Here is a 26291-nt window from a genome sequence, read left to right as displayed (position 1 = left end):
TTGTCATATTTGTAGGCCTACTTTACCTCTCCGGCAATTGTGTCCTGCTACAACATCCATTTTTTGAGACAGAATAACCTGTTACTAGTACTGCATCTGTGCTGACACTGTTAAGAATAATGTCTGAGGTTTTTATTATCGAGGAATGCCCCGATTTTATGATTGTGTCAAGTAAATGAATATCCATGATTTTAATTTTTGGCCAGGAAAACCACAAATTTGTACATAAGTGTTCTGAATACAGCAACACATTTTCTTGCTGTAATCAGGGATCTGCCAAGAAAAGAAAAGAAAAAACGGTGACGTCGTATGAGCTTTTGTCTAATTAAGTCAGTTCTACCCAAATATATACAACAGCCAGTAGCAGTCGGTGTGCAGCAGCCAATCTGGAGCTCTTGCCAGTGTGTCTGTACTGCACCAAACTCCTTGTACTTCCCTCTCCTGGTAAGGCACGGCTAGAGTGGTGATGAAATGTCAGGTAAGTACTGCTGCCCCAATACTCTGACCACTGATACTCTGACCACTACTGACATCAGCTCAGCACTTTGCTCAAAGGCAAGCCAGTCATCTGTTGGAACAGGACATAGCCTGTCACAATAGAAAACCAATGAGTGTTTTGTGCATTAGCTAGAAAACTACTGAACATGTGCAAAATACCAATTATGGAAATCTGCTGTTTTTGGTCTGTTTTTCATGAAGTGCATTCCAGTATGTGTTTATTCAGAACCCCATTGTATTCAAGGGAGGTGATATAAGATGCAGTCTAAGTGCCCTGAATGTTCAGTGCCACTTTTTAGTGGATTAGTTGTGGAAATAACTAGAGAAAATTCATACATGCATAATAAAAGCAGATGTTTTCACATGCCTATTCCAGTGTTTAAAAATACGGTTTCTTCTTTCATTTCAGATTTAACTTACCATGTGGCTGAGTGAAGAACAGTAGCTTGACAGAGGCAGATTTTACTTTATCTTTGTTGAAAACTTAAAAATAATAATCTTTTTCCTCCCCCCCCCTCAAAAATCACTCTCATTCAATTGTCAAAGCTTGCTCCTTGTTAAAAGCAGCAAGAACTGAATTTGCCTTCATCTGTTCCTTAAATAAATTATCTACGAACAAAGCACAACCGACTGAAGAGGTAAAGAGAAGGAAAAGATTTGCAGAAGGCATTTCCCCCTCTGTCTCTCTAATTCAGCTCAAATGGGTCACTACTTAAGGCAGAAAAGGGTTGAGAAAACATGATGAATTGTAGCTTTAAAGTTGGTATTTTAGTGCAGTTGACTTTGAATGCTAAAATTTACAAAATAAAATGAACACAGGTGTGTGTGTGTGTGTGTGTGTGTGTGTGTGTGTCATATTTAGAGTTTGGGTCCCAAAATCTCATCCAGACATCCATGTGTCATATGCTCACTATTTGATGGCTGCAACTCCAAATAATGTAGGACATATGTGAAGGAACCATCACTGATCAAACACCACAGACAGAAAACACAAAAGAAGAGCCTTGATGGATCAGGGCACGGGCTATGTAAGCATCCTGTTCTCCATGGTGGCACTGGGTTGATGTTTTCACTGATCTACCAATTGTGACACCATGCTCTCTTTCCTCGTCAGTCACCACCATCTCAGATCCCATCAGTGCCCCAATGTGCATCAATTTACACTTACTTACATTGAATCACATTTCCCATTTTGTTTCCTGTTCACTCGGTTTCATGAGTTCCTTGTCAGGCTCCATGCAACCTTATCCTCTTGTAGAATCTTTGGTGTAACCCACCAACTTGGCCACATTCCTGCTCATCCCTAACTCCAAATCACATCTCTAGAGTTTTCAAATCAACTGACATCAAAACAAAGTATTTTCAGTGGGAGAAATTCAGAGGTTGCATCATCAAGGGATGAGATGAGAGGTAAGTGTTAAGTACATCTTAGTGTTTATGCTGATGATACAACCTTGATGGCAGAAAGTGAGGAGGAATTAAAGAACCTTTTAATAAGGGTGAAAGAGGAGAGCACAAAATATGGTCTGAAGCTGAACATCAAAAAAACTAAGATCATGGCCACTGGTCCCATCACCTCCTGGCAAATAGAAGGGGAAGAAATGGAGGCAGTGAGAGATTTCACTTTCTTGGGTTCCATTATCACTATAGATGGTGACAGCAGTCACGAAATTAGAAGACGCCTGCTTCTTGGGAGAAAAGCAATGACAAACCTAGACAGCATCTTCAAAAGCAAAGACATCACCTTGCTGACAAAGGTCCATATAGTTAAAGCTATGGTTTTCTCAGTAGTAATGTACGGAAGTGAGAGCTGGACCATAAAGAAGGCTGATCGCCGAAGAATTGATGCTTTTGAATTGTGGTGCTGGAGGAGACTCTTGAGAGTCCCATGGACTGCAAGAAGATCAAACCTATCCATTCTTAAAGAAATCAGCCCTGAGTGCTCACTAGAAGGACAGATCCTGAAGTTGAGGCTCCAGTGCTTTGTCCACCTCATGAGAAGAGAAGACTCCCTAGAAAAGACCCTGATGTTGGGAAAGATGGAGGGCACAAGGAGAAGGGGACGACAGAGGATGAGATGGTTGGACAGTGTTCTCGAAGCTACTAACATGAGTTTGGCCAAACTGCGAGAGGCAGTGAAGGATAGGCGTGCCTGGTGTGCTCTGGTCCATGAGGTCACGAAGAGTCGGACACGACTGAACGGCTGAACAACAACAACATCTTAGTACTTCTGCTCTCTGCCATTGTCACTTAATAGGTAAAGGCTCAATGGTCCTGACATCCCACAAAGCTAATAGGGCCGGAGCAATAATTCCAATCCAGTCCACATGGCCAGATCCCTAGGATGAGCTGAAGGTGCCTAAGATGTCCTATAGAGAAGTGAGCATCTAGCAAAAAATGGATTGAGCCAGTTTAAACAAACAAACAAACAAACCTGGGGCATGGACAAAGCTCTGACTTATAGAGTGCAAAAAGGTGATGCAGGAAATTATCCTGTTACTTAGGAAGATTTGTGCTGATGGAACATACCCTGATGATGGCAAAGTCCTTGCTAGAACAGAGTTCCATGTCCCTTGGAACACGGCCAAAATGTTTTGGTAAGTACATGAGGTATGTAGAGGAAAGATTATTTTTATTCCCTTCTTTAGTTTTTGGGCATAAATCCCTTCTTGTTTTCCCAGCAACATTAGCTTAAATTTGCAGAAACTATATGTGGCAGATAAAACCATTGCTTGGGAAGACGGACCATATGTCACACTGAACTACTCAAGAGGCATCAAGCTTCCCTGCCTGAAGATCCTTTAAAGATACAATTTTATGCTCAGTTAAAATGGAAAAGAGCATTATGTTTAAGGATAAACCCATTTAGTGTGCAGCTATTTGCTAAAGTCTGCTGCCAAATTGCTAGTTAGCGACACATTCAGGCCGCCTGAGAAAAAAAGAGAGGGAAGGGGGGGAGCCCTACTTCCTTTCCATTTACTGGATAGGCAAATCCAAGTTTCTCACTGCCGCTTTTAAAATGCTGCTTAATGATCTGTAATTGCAATGTCACAAAGAGGGATTAAGGGTGATACCTAAGACTAAGGGCTTATCCACACTTAGCTTTTGCCCCACTCTTTCCAAGCACAGGTCCACACTTAAAAGCTCTATGTCTGAGTGTGGATCTTTTCCATGAAAACCCACTCTTTAGTGTTCAGTCAGAGCAAACATCAATTTGGGGTTCTCCACAGATTGCTGTTTGCTCTAACTGAGCTTAAAGAGTGAATTTTTGCATGGAAAGCTCTGGAGCAAAAAAAGGGTGCTAGGACAGAGTACTTTAAAGCACATATCATGCCTGGAAAGAGCAGAGGAAAGGTAAGTGTTGATGATCCCTAAGATAACTCAATAGGAATTGGAAGGATAAATATTTTCTGGGAGTTGTAGCCAAGAGGTTTGCTTTCTTTGAAAGTAAACTTGATAGCGGAACTTCACTTACATGGAAAGCTCTTTTCAGTCTTCAGTTACAGGTAGGTAGCCGTGTTGGTCTGCCATAGTCAAAACATAGTCAAAACTTAGAGTTGGTCTCTAAGGTGCTACTGGAAGGAATTTTTTATTTTATTTTGTCTTTTCAGTCTGTTGAATTAAGAATCTGCTGCTAGAAAACAGCTGCTTTATTTATTTCCTCTTACTACAAACTAAACTTTTTCAATCACCATGACCAAATTCTGACTTGGCCTTATTTTAGATCATTTGCAAGATCTCTTCCCTGCAGCTGCTTTCCAAAACCACTCCAGTAACATTTGTGACTGGCAGCAAGCAGGGGAGAATACCTGTTTCTTGCTTTTTGCCCTAGGAAATTTTACCTGGTAGCCTGAATGGCACCTGTGCCTTCCCTCTGATTCACACTGGTTGGCCTTGCTGGGTATTTATGAAGAAGGCACACAGCATGTACAATACATGCAACTAATGGAGGCCAAAGTCTGAGGAGCCAAGGAGCTGCACTTCCCATTGCCAGTTTAGATTTTCCACAACAGAAGTGTATTCTCTAAGAGTCACTTCATTTCTCTGTCCCCAAATGTCATTAGTGAATTGTTTTGTTACAAAGCAACAGCAACACCAGATGTTTGTGATCTGCGTTGTCTCAGCATCCCTCTACACAGTAGTGAATATTCTGTACTTAATCTTTCTTTTCTTTTTGAGCAGAATTTTATTTTGGCTCCGTTGAAGTTTTTATGCCCCACTCCCAAGCCTGATTTAGAAGCATCTATTAATACATTGACAGGCTGTGACATATCATAGCAATTTAGAGCTTTTTCATCTCTGCCTGTGAGTGCTGCTTTTAGTGTTTCTGAAGGCTTTTATTCACAATGCCATAGTTTCCCTGTTGTGTTGCTCTTTAAATGGGGTTGTCAAGCCAGCTATATCTGATATACTTTTTCCCCAGGACTTGCACCTGTAAATCTTCATCAATTTACCTATTTTTATATGCCCCCTTTAAAAAAAGGCTACCTTTGCATCCTGCAGAATGAGCCCTTGCAGTCATTCAATTACTTGCCTTAATAAATTTCTAGATTTTTAAAACCTGCTACATTAAAAGAGGGGTAGCCAACATGGTGCACTGTATGCATTGGTGGACTGCAGCAACAATCTGTCTTGGCGCACATGAACAGTGATCATCATGGGATATAGTTACAGGTAGGTAACTGTGTTGGTCTGCTGTAGTAGAAACAAAATAAAAATTAAAAAAAATTCCTTCCAGTAGCACCTTTGAGACCAACTAGATTTGTTATTGGTATGAGCTTTCGCGTGCACACAAAAACTCATACCAATAACAAATTTAGTTGGTCTCTAAGGTGCTACTGGAAGGATTTTTTTTATCATGGGATATGCAGAGGGCAGCACTCGCTGCGGGTTAAACCACAGAGCCTAGGGCTTGCTGATCAGAAGGTCGGTGGTTCAAATCCCAGCGATGGGGTGAGCTCCTGTTGCTTGGTCCCAGCTCCTGCCCACCTAGCAGTTCGAAAGCATGTCAAAGTGCAAGTAGATAAATAGGTACCGCTCTGGCGGGAAGGTAAACGGCGTTTCCGTGCTCTGCTCTGGTTCGCCAGAAGCAGCTTAGTCATGCTGGCCACATGATCCAGAAGCTGTACACCAGCTCCCTCGGCCAATAAAGCGAGATGAGCACCGCAACCCCAGAGTCGGACACAACTGGACCTAATGGTCAGGGGTCCCTTTACCTTTTTATATTAAAGCTTCTGTCTTTACACAAGATTCCCTTTGTTTGTTTGTGTGAAGGATGTACACTCTCTCTCGCCAGTGCTTAAGTACGGTACTTCTCCATTTTTTCATTCTATGCAGCAAGGCCATTCCACACTGCGGCATCTACTCCCAACATCTGCATCCCATGGGCCTTTTCTTTCACTGTAAACACATTTTTTCATTGTAAGCCATTCGGTTTGAAGGTGTTTGGTGTTGTTGTTTTTGTTTTTTTAACATAGTGATAGAGATTAAAGTTTCTACAAAATATTGTCAACCCATAGCATTGCCTTCCCAGATAGTAAATATGTCTGGCAAGTAGAAGAACATAGATTCTAGTTAATATTTATTATTAGTAATGGAATCACATTGTAGCATACAACTACGTTCTCATCCTTTCTTGGAAAAGCAAGGTTCCAAAGTGGTTACAAAAGTAAATAATTTCTGAGAAAATGTTATATGTGTTGTTTGGTTACTGGATAAACTGCCCCTTAAGCATCGTGAATGAGTTTACTTCAGAACATTGAAACTATTCTATGCGCTGTAGCATTTTGATCTCATGCCTTTTTATGTGCCAATATATACTCTGGATCACAAATTCAGTCCAGCCTGACAGCTCTCTGGCAAACTTCACAAGGTATTACATCAGTTCCCCTCACTGAAGACTAAAGCATTTCAGTATTGAGAAAATCATCCACAGGCTAGTATTCCAGCCAAACTGGGGGCCACTGTGCACACCTTATTGTTCAGTTGCCCAATGTTTATATACTATCTGCTTGTGTTTTGCATTGTCAAATCAGCTACTAATCAAATTACTGTGTTGGGAAATTTTCGTGGTATTTGGCAGCAGCCGAGGGTAATATATTATGAAGATCATAAATCACTACTCATTTTATATATCAGCATTACAAGTAAACTTATATGTAACATACATAACTGGATCTTTAGGAAACACAGCCAGGAGGAAAAATAAGGCCTCTTGCTGGAACTCTGCCATTGAAATGCTTGGTGACTTTTAGCACTTTGCTTCATATTTCGGTCTGATTAATATATCTGATTGGAAATGCAATAGGTTACTTAAATGATGACCTTGGCTCTCCTACTGCACAGTTGCAGCTGACGTAAGCTTTCCATTTAATAATTGTGGGTGCTGAACTATAGAGAGTTAACCATGCTGGATAAATTAACACAAGTACAAAGGTACAACCTTGTGCATGCGTTGCAACCAAGTCGTGGAGGTGAATGCCTAAAGGAGGTGTTTTGGATAGAAGAAAAACCCTCACAAGGCCATAATGAATGCCAAGACACAGTGAGCTGGATTCAACGAAACCATTCTGATAGTGGAAGCCAGAGCTATGATTCCCGGTAATGCCACAGGGCTCTCTCCCCTTCTCCTTTACCTGTGTGCCCCCTCTAAATCCACTCTGGAGGGTTGGGAGTTACACTGAATTCCTCCGAGTTTATTGATCTGAACTGACAGAGCCTAATGCTTCTTTGTTTAAAAATCCTTCTTCAAGAGCAACCCAGCACATCCAGCTCTAGCATAAGGCCCTGTGTGAGAGCCAGTGTGGCGTAGTGGTTAAGAGTGGTAGACTCGTAATCTGGTGAACCGGGTTCGCGTCTCCGCTCCTCCACATGTAGCTGCTGGGTGACCTTGGGCTAGTCACACTTCTTTGAAGTCTCTCAGCCAAACTCACCTCACAGAGTGTTTGTTTTGGGGGAGGAAGGGAAAGGAGAATGTTAGCCACTTTGAGACTCCTTAGGGTAGTGATAAAGCGGGATATCAAATCCAAACTCTTCTTCTTCTTCTGTTCACAGGGCTGGCACATCCCGTTTCACCACCTGAGGCAAAATGAGAAGTGCTGCCCTGCTGCCATTGCTCTGCCATTGAGAAATTGCCGGAAATTGGCGCCAATGCTGGCCCCATTTCTCTGACACTGTTGGTGGTGGCTGGCTGGCTGGGGTGCTCATGGAGGTGCCAGTTCAGGGGTTCCCACTTCCTGAGGCAACCGCTTCACCCCGCCTCATGGGTGAACCAGCCCTGCCTCTTACATGCATTTAGCTGATATGTGGACTTGGATTCCAACTGAACTTCAACAAGCACCCATTACTAGGCAGCTGTTGATAAATTATCTAGGAGAGCTTTCCCCGAAGAGTGACTCAGCCATTTTATATTGTATACTATACAGAATTTTGTAATTTGATGCTTTGAATATTTTTTAGATTGTTATGTATATTTCATTTTTATTATATATGTTGTATATAAGTAGTTCTCTTGTATACCCCTTTGAAAACATATGTTGGGAAGCAGTTTATAAATCCTGAAATAAATGTAGTGCATCCTAGACAGAGGATTCTTGTTTTGTTTGAGGAAAGCACTTCTTTCCTCTTCTATGCTATGCCCCCCCTCTGTTGTTCAATCATAGAAATGTAACTTAGTTAAATTGTAGGCTGGGCAATTCAGGGAGTTATCACCTGTTCTATGTGCCTGTGCTTCTGCGGCAATGGTTCCTTCTAATGGAAAACTGGCTGGCTGGACAGTGATATATGCACAGTGACCAGATGTAATGCACAGTGGCCAGATGCAATGCACAGTGACCAGATGCAATGCAGGCCATGGCCGCAGAAGAGGAAATTTCAGCAAGTTCACCTCTGCTAACTGCAGCATTGTAATCCACCTGTATATTCCTTCTTTTACAAAATTCTCAAAGGTAAAAGGTCCAGACTGGTCACAGTACCCACTGGCGGCCACATGATTCAAAGAAAAGTGGAGGGAGAAATGGAGAATCAGTGGAGGCTTGGGAAGCGGGTTGCTGAGATTTAGGCTGTAAATTGCCTATAGAATCTATAAGGTGTTTTTTGTTTAAAAGAAAAAGTGCACCGTTTGCTAACGTATAATGAAAAAGCAATAAACACCCGCACACTTAAAAGGGGAGGAAATTTCTATGTTTTAGCATAAACCTCTCCTGAGAACTATTATTTTGTTTACTTGAAATCTCTGACAAGCGGGAAAGATTTATTGTGTGGGTTTTTACACAACTCCCCCTTCCCTTTAAAATAAAAAAGATAGGTGAGGAAGAGGGACAGGTCATCCAAACTGGCCTCTATGCACTTCCCAATGATTTAGCTCTAAAAGACTCCAACAGCCACCAAAACCTTTTGCCACCTCGCACCGGTTCTGCTGCTCATGACAGATGCTCTAATTGTGCTCTCAGAAAGCTCGCCTGCATCCCAGAAGGAGCTAGTTAAACACAGGTTCTTGCTGGAGGCTGACAGCCGATGGGCTCCCCCTAGGGGTAGATGGGTCTCAGCGGAGCGAAGGAGCTGGGGCACGTTGCCAGGAAACAAGCCCCACAGCCTCTTCTGACAGGAAAACACAAGGAGCAATGAAGAGCGGTTCTTTGCAGGCGGGTGGGGGGGGGAGAGATCTTTTGTTAGGCTTTCGTAGCTTCTTGCCAGCATTACCTCAGCTCAGTATATCCTGATTATTATTTTTCTGGCACTCTGTTTACTGGAATGCTGTGAACTGCAGGGCCAAGTTCTCACACTGCCAAGCAACCTTTCGGAAGCTGTTTTTCATTATTTGTCCCCCTTCTTTGCCGAAATAAGATTCTGCTGCTGCTGTTTTGAGAAGCTCGGAGTTGTTTGATGCTGCGTTCATGAGAAACTGAAGGGGAGCTCTGTCCTCACCATTTGCACAAGAATGGGAAAGCAGAATCCCCAAAGCAGTCGCAGCCCCTTCCCAGTTCACTTTCCACACAGGAACCCCTGTTCATTAGGCTTTGGGCCCGGCTTCGATTTCTAACAATTAAACATGACAATTAAAAGAGAGATACCTAAAAGCATTTCCACGCATGATCCTGCCTCCAACTGTCTTATAATCTGTGAAACTGACATTGGCCAGGATACTTGTCTGTGTTACCAATGCCTCTTTTCCAGAATGACCTCAGAGGGCCCCAACCTCATTATTATATAACCCCAACTTCCCATCTGGGAGTCCACTGCCCCCCCCCCACGAGTCCCAGATACTCATTCCCCTTCTCCTTATCTTGTATTGTGGAGTGCAGGTAATTGGGCTGAATAAGTGTCCAATGAATGAATAAATACCCACTGAAAGTTATGGGTGGCATCCAAGTTTCTCATACTCTGAGTAGACCCATTGAAATCAATGGGTCTTATTTTAGTCATTATTAGCATATGTGTATGTTCTCAGTATCATCACTGTTTATTTGTATACCACATTCCCATAGCAAACCATGTTCAGACGACTCACCTTCCTTGGAGGTTTTAAAGTAAAGGTTGAATGGCCATCTGCCATGGATACTTCAGTTGAGGTTCCTACATTGCAGGGGGTTGGACCAGATGACCCTCGGGGCCCCTTCCAAACTCTACAATTCTATGATTCTATGCTTCTATGTTTGGAACACCCAATTAGAATTAATTCTGAGTACAAATGTATAGGATAGACAATCGTATACATTTGGTGATCTTATGTTTAAAAAAGAAAAACAAAAACCAGCAAATTTTGTTAGTAGCTGTTATGCGAAACAATTTTTTGAAAGTTAAGAATTCATCCGCTGTACTCTTCCAGTGAAGGAGTGACAATTAAAATGTTTTGAAGAAAAGCTTTTTATAAAATTCCAGACACGAAGATGTTATATGCAGTGTCGGAGCATATGCCCACGCTGCCCAGTACGGGTGTGCTCCCAAGGGGCACGGGGCGTGGAGGGTGCCCTCCCAGGCGCGGGATAGCCACTTGAGTGCACAGAGCGGTGTGGGCGGAGCAAGCCACGAATGGTGGACATTCGGCGTGCCGCCTGCTCACAACTCCCAAACCTCCACCAAGCTGTCAAAATGAAGGGGGAAGGGGAGAATGCTTCCAGCAAAGCAGCGCAGCTCCCCCCTTCCCCCGACGGCTCAAAGTAGGCTTGGGAGTCGCGGGCAGGCGACGTGCCAAATGTCACCCCCCTCAGCGAATACACCTGGGGCGGTCCACCCACACCGCCCCCTTCCTCCGCCCCTAGTTATATGAAGATATAAAACCATGGTTGTTCTTCTACATGAAAACCAAAAAGATTAACATTTCTTAACTGGGTTGGTCCTTTCTTTAGTTCTAGAAAGACTGTGCACACGCACGCACGCATGCACACACATGCTTCTGCCATATACATCTACCTAGATTTTAAAAATGTATAAACCATAACACAGGTGTATCTACATACACACACACTGTAGGTAGAAGGCACTCTACAGTATTGTACCTTTGCATGGCTACTCAGAATAAGCACCACTGAGTTAAACAGGGATTTATGTCATGTAAGCATGCATAGGATAATAACCTGAGATACAGATTCACCCTTCGTCTGCATAATCCAATAATCGTGCCGTGGTGTTGAGTGTAGCCCTTAATTTTACTCATCCAGCTCACTATTAAACTTCTTATTAAAAGAAGCATTGTGTTACCTCTTCCTACTCACTGTCGACAGATAGCAGCCAAAGTGCAGTGCCAGCACAGCCTACTCTAGTGGAGAGTGACACTTGCGCATCGCTTTTCTCCCAGCCTAGCAGCCAAGCTTCCTAAACACCTGCTCGTTTTTGCTGCCATTCTGGTTGTAGGCTAAAAAGAGCGCAGGACAGAGCAAGAGAAAGGCCTAGCATAAGGCAGAAAATAATTATTATTGCTTGCCAAATTATGACCATGATGACGATGGGCAGGCGAGCTCTAAGTCGTTGACCTGAGGCGATGCAATGTGTCATGGAAAAGGAGAGGCAGCCCAGGGACAGTGGAAGCCCAAGGCCTTGGTTTGTAATAGCTGTGCGGTCCAAATGCCAAAAGGTTTCTCTGCACCCCATTTTTCTCTAGAGAGCAGTACTGATGCTCTTATAACCACTTGGACATAATAATAATAATAATAAAATATTCACATTTCCAACATCTAACCTAAGGCATTTGATCAAACAAAACAGAACAGCAAAACCTGAATGTAATCCAGAGCTTTCAAAACACCTGCGAATTAGTCAGTGGAAAATTCTCCTCATCTTCGCAAGCACAGATGAGTTGAACCTTCTGGGCATTTCAGCAGTTAACCATCTGTACACATAACCTCTTTCTCTCTCCCGGTACACAGAAATCTTGTAGGAAGATGCAAAATCCAATCAGTGAGATAAGGAAATATACTTGCACCAGCTACACCTGTTCTAGAATTTATAGCCTGCACTGTACATTTTATATCATTCTCTCTCAAATATATATTCACAGAATATATTTAGAATGGACATTATATGTTTCTTCCCAATATATCTGCCCTAAACTTGTAATATCCATTGACTGATTTGTGATTTTTTTTTATAATCAAATGTGCTTTTAAGGAAATATATTTATCTTATACAGTTAGATATTGTTATGCTATAGGACAGGGTCAAGGTTGCTCCCAAGTCACAATTAAAAGCTTTAAAACAATTTAAAAAAAAAAAAAACCACAGTAGCCAGCTGACATAGTAAATAAGTAAGATACAGGAAACTGCCATATACATAATCAGGTCATTTGTCCAAGGAGATAAGTAACTATACAACCTTTAGCAGAAATCTGAAGGCAGCCCTGTATAGGGAAGTTTTTAAATGTTTAATGTTTTATTAAGTTTTATATGTGTTGGCAGCTGCCCAGAGAAATGTTGGAGGGTATGCGTTGCCTGGGCAGTTGTTGTGGGACGGGAGGGGAGACCACCTTTCTGGGTTTTTGGAGGATGCTAAGGGAGAAGGAAGTGCTGGTGTCATTCTACGTTCTCTGCCTTGGCAGAGAAGTGCCATGTCTGTTTGCCTTTTCCTTGCTTTTACACCCATGGAATAAACCCACTACTGTTCCAGCATGGTGCTTAATAAGTGTTGGCCATGGAAGCTTGAAAAAAGCTGGATCGAATTTAGAAACTAGCAATCTGGAATCGCATTCATGCCCTGTTTCCTGCCTGCCAGTCATTCGACCCTAGCAGTTATTTAACATGTCATCTGCTCATTGATGAGGACATCCACTTTGACTCTTAGCATAAATGACCATCGCAGACACACTCTTGTCAGTGGTTTCTTCTTCATAGCACTGGGCAAGCTGCTTGTTGCAGAAACTGCCACATCTGATCAGCCTCCCGAGTAAAGGATTTCTGGATACCTCTCAATACGAATCAAGGAGCTGACATTCATTTCAAAAGCAGTTCACTCTGAAAAGCATGCTCTTTCATCAGCGCCCACCTTTTTTCTTTTCTCTCCCCCCCCCCCTCTAGTCAACTATAAACAGATCAATTCACAGTTTGGTTTCTCTGATTGCCCTTTCCATCAAATTAATGTTTCATCTTCCCACATATTACGAATCTTTCAGTCCTTGCCCTCTGGTTTAGGCAGGCTGTGTCATGCATGGATTCCGTCCTGAAAACTGGTCTCTCATGCCTTATCACATGGGTAGGTGCCCTGGGAGACCTTGAAGTAAAGGACACAACGGTTGAGGCAGACTGATTTCTAATCTGCCACAATATCTGAGACCACATTCCACAAGACCCATGGAGAATGAAAGCATTGGGTCAGCAAGAGCTTGAGAATGAATATTTTATATGCAACTATACATAACATGTCAGCTTTGTACTCAAAAATCCAATTTTAGATACATAAGATATTGGGAGATAAGCAGACAAATGACTGCCAACTTCGGAGGCACATTAAATTTAAGACAAACCACCACCTCAAGCCTGCATAGAAACCAAAGCTACTTGATACTGGAGTTATTTTCCTCATCTCTCACCATCACTGCATATCAATGGTAAAAGGTAAAGGTAAAAGGTAAAGGACCCCTAAACGGTTAAGTCCAGTCAAAGGCAACTATGGGGTTGTGGCGCTCATCTCGCTTTCGGCTGTGGGAGCTGGCATTTGTCCACAGAAAGAAGAAGAAGATGAAGAGGAGGAGGAGGAGGAGGAGGAGGAGGAGGAGGAGGAGGAGGAGGAGTTTGGATTTGATATCCCGCTTTATCACTACCCGAAGGAGTCTCAAAGCGGCTAACATTCTCCTTTCCCTTCCTCCCCCAAAACAAACACTCTGTGAGGTGAGTGGGGCTGAGAGACTTCAGAGAAGTGTGACTAGCCCAAGATCACCCAGCAGCTGCATGTGGAGGAGCGAAGACGCAAACCCGGTTCACCAGATTACAAGTCCACCGCTCTTAACCACTACACCATGCTGGCTTTCCAGGTCATGTGGCCGGCATGACTAAACCGCTTCTGGTGCAACGGGACATCATGACAAGTGCCAGAGTGCATGGAAGTGCCATTTACCTTCCTGCTGCAGCAATATCTATTTATCTACTCACACTGGTGTGCTTTGGAACTGCTAGGTTTACAGAAGCTGGGACAGAGGAACGGGAGCTCATCCCATCGAGCAGATTCAAACCGCTGACCTTCTGATCGGCAAGCCCAAGAGGCGCAACGGTTTAGACCACAATGCCACCCATGTCCCATATCAATGGTATACCTTTGCTGGTTCTGTGGTGCACTCTCTCTATAGATAGATAGATGGATAGATAGAGGATAAAGGACCTACTTGAAACCCTTGATAGGGCATTATACATTAGGGCAAGCAAAGGCACTTAAAATGCAATGGGAAAGGGGGGGTGACTTGCAAGCAAATCACTGCTCTGAAACAGCACTTTGCAAATGATTGCTTCTTTTGTTCTGTATACATTACAAACTGGTAATCTCAAAATTATTCTGCATAGGTAGTAGAATCAGAAGATATCTGTCAGCAGTGGTTGAGACACAACAATTCCTTCCATAGTGGCAGACACAGACCCTCCAAGTGTCGCTATTTTCCAGGGACAGTCCCGGATTTATGGAAGCTGACCCAGTTTCAGATTTGATCCTGGAATGTCCCACTTTTCCTTAGGACATCCCTATTTTCATCAGAGAAATGTTGGAGGGTATGCAGACACTGAAAAATTATTGTGCCCCAACTATTGCTAATATATACTATTTGTTCATCTAAATTACTTATAACCTCCTCGTCATTGTCCATAATAATAATAATAATAATAATAATAATAATAATAATAGTTTATTTATACCCCGCTCATCTGGCCGGGTCTCCACACAATCCCATAGCAAGAATCAACATTAAAGTTTTCGCATTTGCCATTTTGGAGAAAAGGGGGTTTCATTAACATCCACACCCACTTATTGTGTGGTAGTATTTGGAAAAAATAACATCTAGGGACTACCTGATCTCAGACAAACCCATCACAAGTTAGATGCATCATAGTTACTAAGAAAAAAAGGAAGGGCAAACTATGGAGGCTCTAAGCCAGGTATAGGCAAACTCAGCCCTCCAGATGTTTTGGGGCTACAACTCCCATCGTCCCTGACCACTGGTCCTATTAGCTAGGGATAATGGGAGCTGTAGTCCCAAAACATCTGGAGGGCCGAGTTTGCCTATGCCTGCTCTAAGCAGTAGAAAATAAGACTGAAGCAGGAGCAGTGCACCAGAGGGGATGGGAAATGGACATTCTTCAGGACCCTAGGGATTCCTGTTGCTTAGTGTATAAACGACTCACCTATCTATCACAGCTCTTACTTCACTCATCGGCTAAAAACACTGAGAGGCAGGACCAGTCCCATACCCTCCAACATTTCTCCGATGAAAATAGGGACATCCCATTCCATAATGGTAATGTTACTATTTATATCCTACACATCTTACTGGGTTGCCCCAGTTAGTCTGGGCAGCTTCCAACATATATAAAAACATAATAAAACATTAAACATTAAAAAAAACCTTCCCTATACAGGATAGCCTTCAGACGGCTCAAAACTCCATATCCTCCAACATTTCTCCAAAGAAAATAGGGACATCCTAAGGAAAAGTGGGACATTCCGGGATCAAATCAGAAACTGGGACGGCTTGTCCAAATCAGGGACGTCCCTGGAAAATAGGGACCCTTGGGTGGCATCTACACACATATAAAAACCGTTCTGAAAATACTTTTTCCATAAGGCTCACCATCACCATCTAGTGGCACATTGTATATTGCACTTAAAACACACTTAATATGTTTTATTTGCAGCAGTATAGCTGAGTCCTTGGAGGGTCTGTAGTCCAGCTGGCTTAGAAGGGTTCCTGAATATTTTATTTCTAAACATTCTTTCTAAGAGAGCTAGGGAATTACTTTTTTATAAAAAGAAAAAGAAAAAAGGAAGTTCTGGGCCTAGAGGCACTAATGAAGGCCATTACAGATGCCTGCAGCTACTGTGTTAGCAGCTCCTGGTCTATTTATTGCACTGGTGTCAACTTGGAGTATAAAAGTAAGGTTATTACTTGAATTCTGAATACTGCTTTAAAAATATAGTGCAGATGGAGCCAAAACACCCTACAAGTAAAACACTATAATGGCAAGAGGAATGGTTGTGGCCTAGCCTGTTCCCTGCTGTGATAGTTTATACTGGCAGAGTGTGTTTTCACTTCAGGAGCATTTTAAAATGTGATTCCCACCTGCAAATCTGCAATAAAACAATCCATTCTAGCACCAAGTTATTCACTCCTTATTCTTCTCGATGTGCAGGCTTAACGCTTTTCAAATTAGAAAATCCTTTGTTAGTACCATTTTTATACACTGGAAATTATTCAGAAGAAGCAGACATCAATAAATAGTGCAAACGGACAGATGACAATTACTTTAGCTAGAATAAACACCATTTTTATGTTCACTAAAACAGAAGAAGCAATTTGGAAGAATTCCTCTTGCTAAATATTTGCTATTCTTATTGTGCCCGCAAAAAGGTTTGTTTTCTTTTTTAGGTAAGATTAGGGCCAGTGGATAAGGACTATATGAATAACACTTGATTGGGTAAGGCAAATAGCCGTGTAATTAAACTGTAAACACTGTATGTGGTAATTTTAATGTAGTTTAAGGCCTTGTAAATTACATGGTCATAAAATGGCACTTGGGGTTATGCTTTGCAAAAATATTGATGTTTGTGTTGGATTAATTAGTGTCATTTGCATACAGAGAGGAGCAGAGCGCTCAATTCATGATCAAGGTCAGGCCTTGACTGAGCTTTCTACAGTAGAAGACACCAAAAAGGGGTGGTCAGACTGTATAATCTTCCATATTAAACTCCGTTTGCTTGTTTTTTAATTAGTGAAACAAAGAATATTAATGATATTCCTTGTGACAAAACATCAACAGTTCTGAAATCTTTAAAATGAGCTGCACTCAAGAGTTTCTGTTGAGAAGGTCAGCCTATTCCAAGAATGCCCGTGTTATCTGACCGCAAGTGGTACATAAGCAATAGATCGCTGCTTTCATGTCCCTGACATGAAAATCCAAGCATGCCTAGTTCATCCCCTCCAAGTGTCCCGATTTTCCAGGGACAGTCCTGGAATTGTGACAGCCATCCCAGCTTCTGATCTAATCCCAGAATGTCCCGACCCCCCACCCACCCACCAGTGCTGCCGTCACTGAGGAGGATGAGCAGGCACTTGTTCCGAGCTATGGCGGCAGTGAGAGAGCTTCCTGTTGCCTCTCCATGGCCTGCATTGCTGGCTTCCTCCCTTGGGCAGCTCGTAGAGGCTGCTGGAGAGCAAAAGAGGAGGAAGAGAGACTGCCACTGCTGTGGCCCAGTCCGGTGTGAATGAATATATACAGAGAGAGAGAGCCAGTGTGGTGTAGTGGTTAAGAGTGGTAGACTCGTAATCTGGGGAACCGGGTTCGGGTCCCTGCTCCTCCACATACAGCTGCTGGGTGACCTTGGGCTTGTCACACTTCTTTGAAGTCTCTCAGCCCACAGAGTGTTTGTTGTGGGGGAGGAAGAGAAAGGAGAATGTTAGCCGCTTTGAGACTCCTTCGGGTAGTGATAAAGTGGGATATCAAATCCAAACTCTTCTCTTCTTCTTCTTCTTCTTCTTCTTCTTCTTCTTCTTCTTCTCATTTGTCCCCAGGTAATCTTACCACTTTCTGGAGGAAACCAATCTGTTTCTTTCCCAGGGATAATTAATGGTGCTAATATATAGTGGTATAGATATAAATGCTTGTATTGGATATGGCAAAGGTTCTGGGGGCTATTTAGACTTACCATTATATTGTGGACAATCTGAGGATTGCTGTTATAGGAAGATGTCTGGTGGGACTCACCACTGGGGGAGTATTTACTTAACTTATTGGGAACGCGGGTGGCTCTGTGGTCTAAACCACTGAGCCTCTTGGGCTTGCTGATCAGAAGGTCGGCAGTTCAAATCCCCGTGACAGGGCGAGCTCCCATTGCTTGGTCCCAGCTCCTGCAAACCTAGCAGTTCGAAAGCACACCAAAAAGTGAAAGTAGATAAACAGGTACCGCTGCGGCGAGAAGGCAAACAGCATTTCCATGCGCTGCTCTGGTTTCAGTGTTCCGTTGCACCTGAAGCAGCTTAGTTATGCTGGCCACATGACCCAGAAAAACTGTCTGTGGACAAATGCCGGCTCCCTCGGCCTGTAAAGTGAGATGAGCGCCACAACCCCAGCGTCGTCTGCGACTGGACTTAACTGTAAGCGGTCCTTTAACTTTTTACCTTACTTCACTTAACCCACTGCAGCTTCTTCTAACTCCTTTCCAATAGGACATGTGCCCAGTTCCAGTTGAGCCTTGCTAGCTGTGGCTGATGGGAGTTGTAGTCCAAAACATCTGGAATGTACCAGGTTGGCAAAGGTTGCACTAAACCATCCAGGGATTTCCTTCAGCTGAAGCTGTTATTAAAGATGTAGTGTCTCTTAGAGGGAAATTAAAAGTCACAGATGAAAGATGGTCTCTGTTACTTTTGTAGACTGTTGTGTTCCACTTCAAAGCAAGTAAGAAAGCATACTTTTCATCATGAGATATAGGGTGGAAAGAATTATGAGAGGAGAGAATTATGCCTATATGACATAATTGATGCTGGCTGTGGAAGATGATAATTTACAGTTCCACTTGGACAAACTAGAGCCAAACACCAGACAAGAATTAAAGTTTTGCAATATCTTCAGGGGGTCAGAGATTTCAGGGATTTTCACTGATACTAATATGAACTGTCCAAATCCTCAAGTACCTTAGCTTAAGAAATGCTTACATTTTGAAGTATCAGGAAGCTATTGATGCTTTCTATAGGGAATCTGAAGGTCCGTATAGTTAAAGCTATGGTTTTCCCAGTAGTAATATATGAAAGTGAGAGCTGGACCATAAAGAAGACTGATCGCCAAAGAATTGATGCTTTTGAATTATGGTGCTGGAGGAGACTCTTGAGAGTCCCATGGACTGCAAAAAGATCAAACTTATCCATCCTTAAAGAAATCAGCCCTGAGTGCTCACTGGAAGGGCAGATCCTGAAGTTGAGGCTCCAGTACTTTGGCCACCTCATGAGAAGAGAAGACTCCCTGGAAAAGACCCTGATGTTGGGAAAGATGGAGGGCACAAGGAGAAGGGGACGACAGAGGACGAGATGGTTGGACAGTGTTCTCTAAGCGACTGGCATGAGTTTGGCCAAACTGCGGGAGGTAGTGGAGGATGGGGTGCCTGGTGTGCTCTGGTCCATGGGGTCACAAAGAGTCGGACATGACTGAACGACTGAACAACAACAACAAATAGGGAATCTGTAATATTCTAAGGGAGATAGAAAGAAAATGGGACATGGTGAGGGGGAAATTGGACACAATTTTATTGAAGCCATAAAAGTGGAGAAAGACATGTTTTGTGGATGAAACATGGGGAAGTTTTATACAATCTGAAGAGAAACTTCAGAGTATGGGTTGTGGTAAAACATAATAAAATGCAGTAGAGAAAACGACATTTTGCTTTTGTAGCAATTTTCATTCCTTCTCCCGGTTCACGGAGTTTCTCTTTTTTGTTGTCCACTTTCCTGTGCTTAATTTCTTTCCAGCTGCCAACAACGATGTTTTTTGTGTGTGTGTGAATTCTATGTCTCCTGCACTCACATTTGGTCTCAAGGAACATTTCCTTAACTATGAACCTTATCTGCATAAGGTTGCATATGACACACCATCAATGCAGAAAGCAACCTTCATTTAATGCATTACAAGGGTGATATATTCAAATAAAAGACTATCAATGTTCTGATGCACATAATACATCATTTCCCTACAGTCTCAAAAATATGCCCCTTATTTTGCAGTTCTTCAAACAACAACCCCAGCACAGGAGTTGCATATGTGTGAAAGGAAATAAATTGGAGACTTGTGCAAAATGCCCAACTAGCCTTCAGTTATTTATCTGTCTGTCTAGAAAAATCTATTTATGTTACCCTCATTTCTAAGTGCTTATTACATGGGCACAAACGGGATCAAAATGCAGGGGATTTGAATTATCTATTAAGCTCAGGCTCTCTCACAAACACGGTCAGGTGCAGCTTGTTAATTTTTATCCCAAGTAAGAAAGAAATCTCAGCTGAACACTATCCTTTTTTATCCTATGAGACCTCCATGGAGAAAGAAAAATCAGCTCTGCCATTTTTCTTTGGCTTTGTCGCATCCCAAGCAGAGAAATACCCAGCCAAGCAAATAAAGTGTTTGCAATTTTCAGACATCAATCCTTGTAATTTGAAAAGCAGCAGAAACAAAACGTGCTTATGTGGAAAGAATTAGGCTTCCCATTTTGTCAGATATAATAACGCATAGACAAAGACCATGCTTGGATGTCACATGGGTAAACCATTGTTTAGCATGATGAGAATTAGCCACAGTGATGCGCAGGCTCACAGGCTTCACCACCTTCTGTCTCTTCTGCGAGGAGGATATTGGAAGCTTTCAATTCCGATTTCCATTAACCTCAGTTTAGCATGTCAACCAAACCCTAAATTGTGGTTAGCATTAAGTATAGCTTGTTTAAATAAGCCAGCTTTATAACCTATGATTTGAAGTTGGCTTGTTTCGAACAAGCCACGATGAAGATTAACCACAGTTTGTCAGTTAGGATGACACAACAAGCTGTGGTTAAGCAAAAAAGGAAGCAAAAACTCCTTCTGGATGTGCTAGAGTGGGAACAGACTACAAGCCAAAGGCTAACTGTAGCTCATTCTCATCACACTAAACTATGGGTTGGTGTGACATCTGAACCATGGCCAATTCAAAATTTTATTAACAAATACAAATTTAATAAAAGAAATAGTTTTCGCAGTTCTTCTACAAATCCTCCCCTGTTAGACGCAAAGTCATGAGATGTTTATCATGACATTCTTACTTTATCACATGCATTTTCTTTCACAAACAATAACTGTGAGAACACAAACACAAGATCATGACCCTTACATGAAAGGTAGGGAAGCTTAAACCCCTTTGCCACCAATGTGGTCCCAAACTGGATTGGGCCCCTTCAGTTTCCATTGGAAAATAAATCATTTAAATGAATAGGAGCTTTACCCCCTAAAACAAACTGATTAGGGTGGGGGGAAGGAGAGACAAAGGGTCCAACTTCAGCGTTGTGATCTAGATCAGGCTCATCCCTAAGCAATTTGTGAATGAAAAGTCTTGCATCCCCAGGGCAACAATGTGCTTTTGTTTGGTCCGTAGATAAAGGTAGCATTTTAATTGAACCCTAACCTGTTACAAACAGAGCAGGGTGCCCGCCCTGTGGAATGCCCTCCCATCAGATGTCAAACAGATAAACAACTATATGATTTTTAGAAGAAATTTGAACACAGCCCAGTATAGGGAAGTTTTTAATGTTCGATGATTTACGGTGTTTTTATATTTTGCTGTAAGCTGCCCAGAGTGGCTGGGGCACCTCAGTCAGATAGGTAGCATATAAATGAAGAAGAAGAAGAAGAAGAAGAAGAAGAAGAAGAAGAAGAAGAAGAAGAAGAAGAAGAAGAAGAAGAAGAAGATTTTAAGAATCAACAAGAATAATATGCTGCTAACTAAGGCTGTAACTATATAAACTCCCTAGTCTCTTGTCACTAGTGCTAAAACCTAGACCCATTACATCCATTTTGCATGTTGCTATTTGGATTTTTCTTCCCCTTAATGAGCAGTTTGCATTTGTCTTTCAGCCCATTTTTCCAAATGGTCAAGGTGATCTTGATTTTTATTTCCACCCACAATGGCGTTTGCAGTTGCTCTCACCTACAGGCATATCAAGACTGCTTCAATGAAGGCATTTCTGTCAAGGTGTCACCACACTTCAGAGTGAGAGCTTCGGAAACAATGTGTGGCAGAATTTTGACGGTGTATATATATATATATAACACAACGAACACTGGCACACAGGAAAGAGGTGCCTGCCACTTTAAAAGCAAAGATGCAAGGGCAAAGCTGTTCCCAAGAAGTCAGTAAAAGTGGCAATGTTTATTAATGGTTGCAACAGAGTGCTTTTCTTTTCAGCTGCCCTATTAAAGAAGCTCTTTGTCCTAATAAACACCCATGAAAGAGCTTGCTCTTAGGGCACCTTCTCTGCACTTTATTTATAATGAGCCTTCTAATGAGTACACAGTGTTTATGTTTCCTTAAGAGACCCATCACTCCCTTTTCGCAGTCTGTTCTTTTAAAAAAAGAAGTAGACAAAGGACACACACACCCGCTGCCACAACACACACACACCTGCCCAACACACACACACCTTTTTGCAAGGACACATAATCTCAAAGGGCAAATGAGCATTTGAGCATTAAAAAAAAGGATGCCTAGCACAGAAGACTGAAGGACACAGCTCAGCTCTGTGGTGGTGCTGTGTTTCTAAACTGCTTTGCTGCACATTCTCTCCATTTCCGAAGTGGGGACATCTTAGAAAGATAAATGGAGCCAATTCTGAATCTCACAGCTTAAACTACTCTAGACATCTGCAGAGCAGGCACTGGCAATTTCTTACAGCAATATAGCTATATCACCGTTTGTGGGGCAGGGATGGGGGCTTTTCCTGTAAAGGGAAGTTTTTAATGTTTGTTGCTTCTATGGTGTTTATGCATTTTGCTGGAAGCTGCCCAGAGTGGCTGGGGCAACCCAGTCAGATGGGTAGCATATAAATAATAAAATTACTACTACTACTACTATTACTACTACCACCCTCCCAATCTAGAGGCAAACTTGTTTCTTCAAAAGCAATGGGTGTATTGCATTACATCCTATTTGTGTTGGCAGGTCTTCTGAGAACCTCCTGGATTCTTACATCACAGTAATGGGAAGAAGAAGAAGAAGAAGAGTTTGGATTTGATATCCTGCTGTATCACTACCCGAAGGAGTCTCAAAGCGGCTAACATTCTCTTTTCCCTTCCTCCCCCACAACAAACACTCTGTGAGGTGAGTGGGGCTGAGAGACTTCAGAGAAGTGTGACTAGCCCAAGGTCACCCAGCAGCTGCATGTGGAGGAGCGGAGACGCGGACCCTGTTCACCAGATTACAAGTCTACTGCTCTTAACCACTACACCACACTGGCTCTCAAACTGGGAAAGCTTCAATCCCCCAAGCACACACAAACTCACATTGGCATAAGTGGTGACCTGGACTACAACAAGGCAACCATGATTAAGGTGAACCTAGAAAATCAGGAACAGTTTTAATACATAGTGACTTCTAAGATTTACCGAGATCTATAGTTTCAGCTATCAACCCCTTCATGACCTCTTCATGTTTGCATCATGAGTTCCTAAGTGTAGCCATTCTAGAGCTTCTACTGCTCAGTGTTAGTCCCTTTCTGAAGACCTCGTTTAACAGTATCTGTCTTCTTTCACTTATAACCTGATCTGTATATTTTAATGGAATTACAATGGAGTAGGATGGAACTGATATCATGTCACAGGGCTTTCCACAAATGCAAAACTTTTTTTTTTGCACCAAGGGCTCAAGCTCAAAATTTCAAAAATTGTAGCTCCAGTTTTCTAAAATTGACTTCCTAAAGGCAAACTGCAGCCAGTGTTTACTGCTCTTTGTTGCCTTTGCACTTCTGCTTCTGGGGGTTCTAACAAGGTCTGGAAGGAGGTGGGTCAAAAGTCACCTTTGAGATTGTTGTACTAGTAGAAGTTCTAGATACCACAAGCTTCCTAGTTTTCAGTCCATAGTACCTTCAGCATAATCTAAACTGCTATCTAATGTGAATGTGGGCTTTGAATTAGAACCCATTGTGGGCAGACCTCCCATTGCATCATCTGGGTATCCTAATACAGTGATTGTTGTTGTTGTTCAGTCGTTCAGTCGTGTCCGACTCTTCGTGACCCCATGGACCAGAGCACGCCAGGCATGCCTATCCTTCACTACCTCTCGCAGTTTGGCCAAATTCATGTTAGTAGCTTCGAGAACACTGTCCAACCATCTCATCCTCTGTCGTCCCCTTCTCCTTGTGCCCTCCATCTTTCCCAACATCAGGGTCTTTTCTAGGGAGTCTTCTCTTCTCATGAGGTGGCCAAAGTACTGGAGCCTCAACTTCAGGATCTGTCCTTCTAGTGAGCACTCAGGGCTGATTTCTTTGAGAATGGATAGGTTTGATCTTCTTGCAGCCCATGGGACTCTCAAGAGTCTCCTCCAGCACCATAATTCAAAAGCATCAATTCTTCGGCGATCAGCCTTCTTGATGGTCCAGCTCTCACTTCCGTACATTACTACTGGGAAGACCATACAGTGATTGGCATCCCATTAATCCAGCTATTATGAACTGGTAAACAGATCATATGGTGTTTTATACATGGCAGCTGCTGTCAACTGCCCATTTCAATGCTTTTCTTGGTACTGGTGTATAAAGCCTTGAACAGCTTGGGATTTGAATACTTAGAAGAGTGCTTTACCCAATATCTGTTGACCCCAGACCTCAGATCTTCAGTGGAAAACCTGCTCATAGTCCCATTGATGAGCAATATTTGTTCTGCAGTGAAACAGTATGGGGCCTTCTGCATCATGGCACCCCAAATGTGGAACTCCATTCCCATGGAAGTGCATTTTCCGATCACTTCAGTAGCTTTTCAACATTAACTGAAGACACTTTCAGGAGTTAAGGCTTTTGGAAGTTAAATATTAATTGAAGTTCAGCAGCTGATACTTGATTTGCTGTGGAACTAAAATTTCTTAGTATTGTAATTTGTTTTAAGTGAGGCTTCAATGTTTTAATATCCATTTTGTGAGACCTGGACTTTTATTTGAGATGCTCACTTGACAAAGGGCACTTTAGAAATGCAATTAATAATCTTAAGAGTAACAGTAATAATAACTGCAGATACTATATCTGCCAGGGTGCAGTGGTTATGGAAGTACTTTTTCCACAGTGCCATCAGGGGAGTAAAACTTTCCAGTTGGATAACAGCCAATGAGAGGCAGTAGGGACATCTCAGTTTTCCCAAGATTCTGCTGCAGTTCCCTCGAAGACTGCACTGTGGTGTCTGCAGGTGGCCACATCCTTAAGAGAGTCTTACAACTAGAGGGAAGAGCCATACTAATTGAGCCATTGTGACTGAAGCACTAGAAGCCCTATTCCCCATCAAAAGGATGTCATTTCGCACAAGCACTGAGAATTTCTCACAAAGGAAACTAATTCTCTTCACTGTTCTTCATTATTTTCATGGCACATTTCCCCCCTTGACCCTATTCTTTTTACAAAAAAGGATCAATAGGTTAAAACATACAGCGTTTTGTAAAAGCTTTAGGTTTGCACATTAGGACCAGAAAAAAAGGAGCTGGAAGCAGGTGTCAATATAGAAGAGGTCACTTTAAAATAATACAGGTTGTTAGCAGAGTGACTTGATATACATACCTACAACTTCCATCGCCAGTTCATCTTGTCTCACAGATTGTAAGCCAAGGTTTTCAACTGAACCACAAATGCAATGAATGCAACAAGTGTACTTGTGAATGTGACCTAAGTTCATTGTGTAACAAATAAGGGCAGCATACCAATTTACTCCTTACTCTTTCTTGAGAAAATATTCTGAAATGAACTAATGAAAATATGAGTACAGTAGATGGAATGGATCCTTTAATATAATGGTAAAAAAGTTGTCAGTATGTAATTTCACTGTCCATCATCCAAACATTCAATAGTTTAGCACTAGAACAAGAACACTGTGTACTTTCAAAATATATTTGATAAAGTACCTCACCAAAGACTCCTGAGTAAGCTTAGTAGTCATGGAATAAGAGGAAAGGTTCTCTTATGGACCAGTAACTGGTTAAGAAACAGGAAGCAGAGAGCAGGAATAAATTGACAGTTCTCTCAGTGGTGGGAAGTAGAAAGTGGAGTCCCCCACAATGTAAACAAGTGTAAAGTGATGCATGTTGGGGCAAAAAGTATTACCGGTAGTTTCACATATACTGTACATGCATGGGACCTGAATGGCAGTTTACTGTATAACCAGGCACCTGACCTTGGACAGCTCAATGAAGGTGTTGCCCCATTGTGTGGTAACTGTGAAAAAGGCAAATGCCATGCTGGAGATCATTAGGTAAGGAATTGAAAATAAAACTGCCAATATAGTCCCATTAAACAAATATATGGTATGACCACACTTGGAGTTCTGTGTACAGTTCTGGTTGCCTAACCTCAAAAAGGATACTGTGCAGTCAGAAAAAGTTCAGAAAGGTCCAACGAAAATGATCAA

The sequence above is a fragment of the Lacerta agilis genome, chromosome 7 (assembly GCF_009819535.1).
Source record: "Lacerta agilis isolate rLacAgi1 chromosome 7, rLacAgi1.pri, whole genome shotgun sequence".
Taxonomy (NCBI): Eukaryota; Metazoa; Chordata; class Lepidosauria; order Squamata; family Lacertidae; genus Lacerta; species Lacerta agilis.
This window is presented reverse-complemented; position numbering follows the sequence as displayed.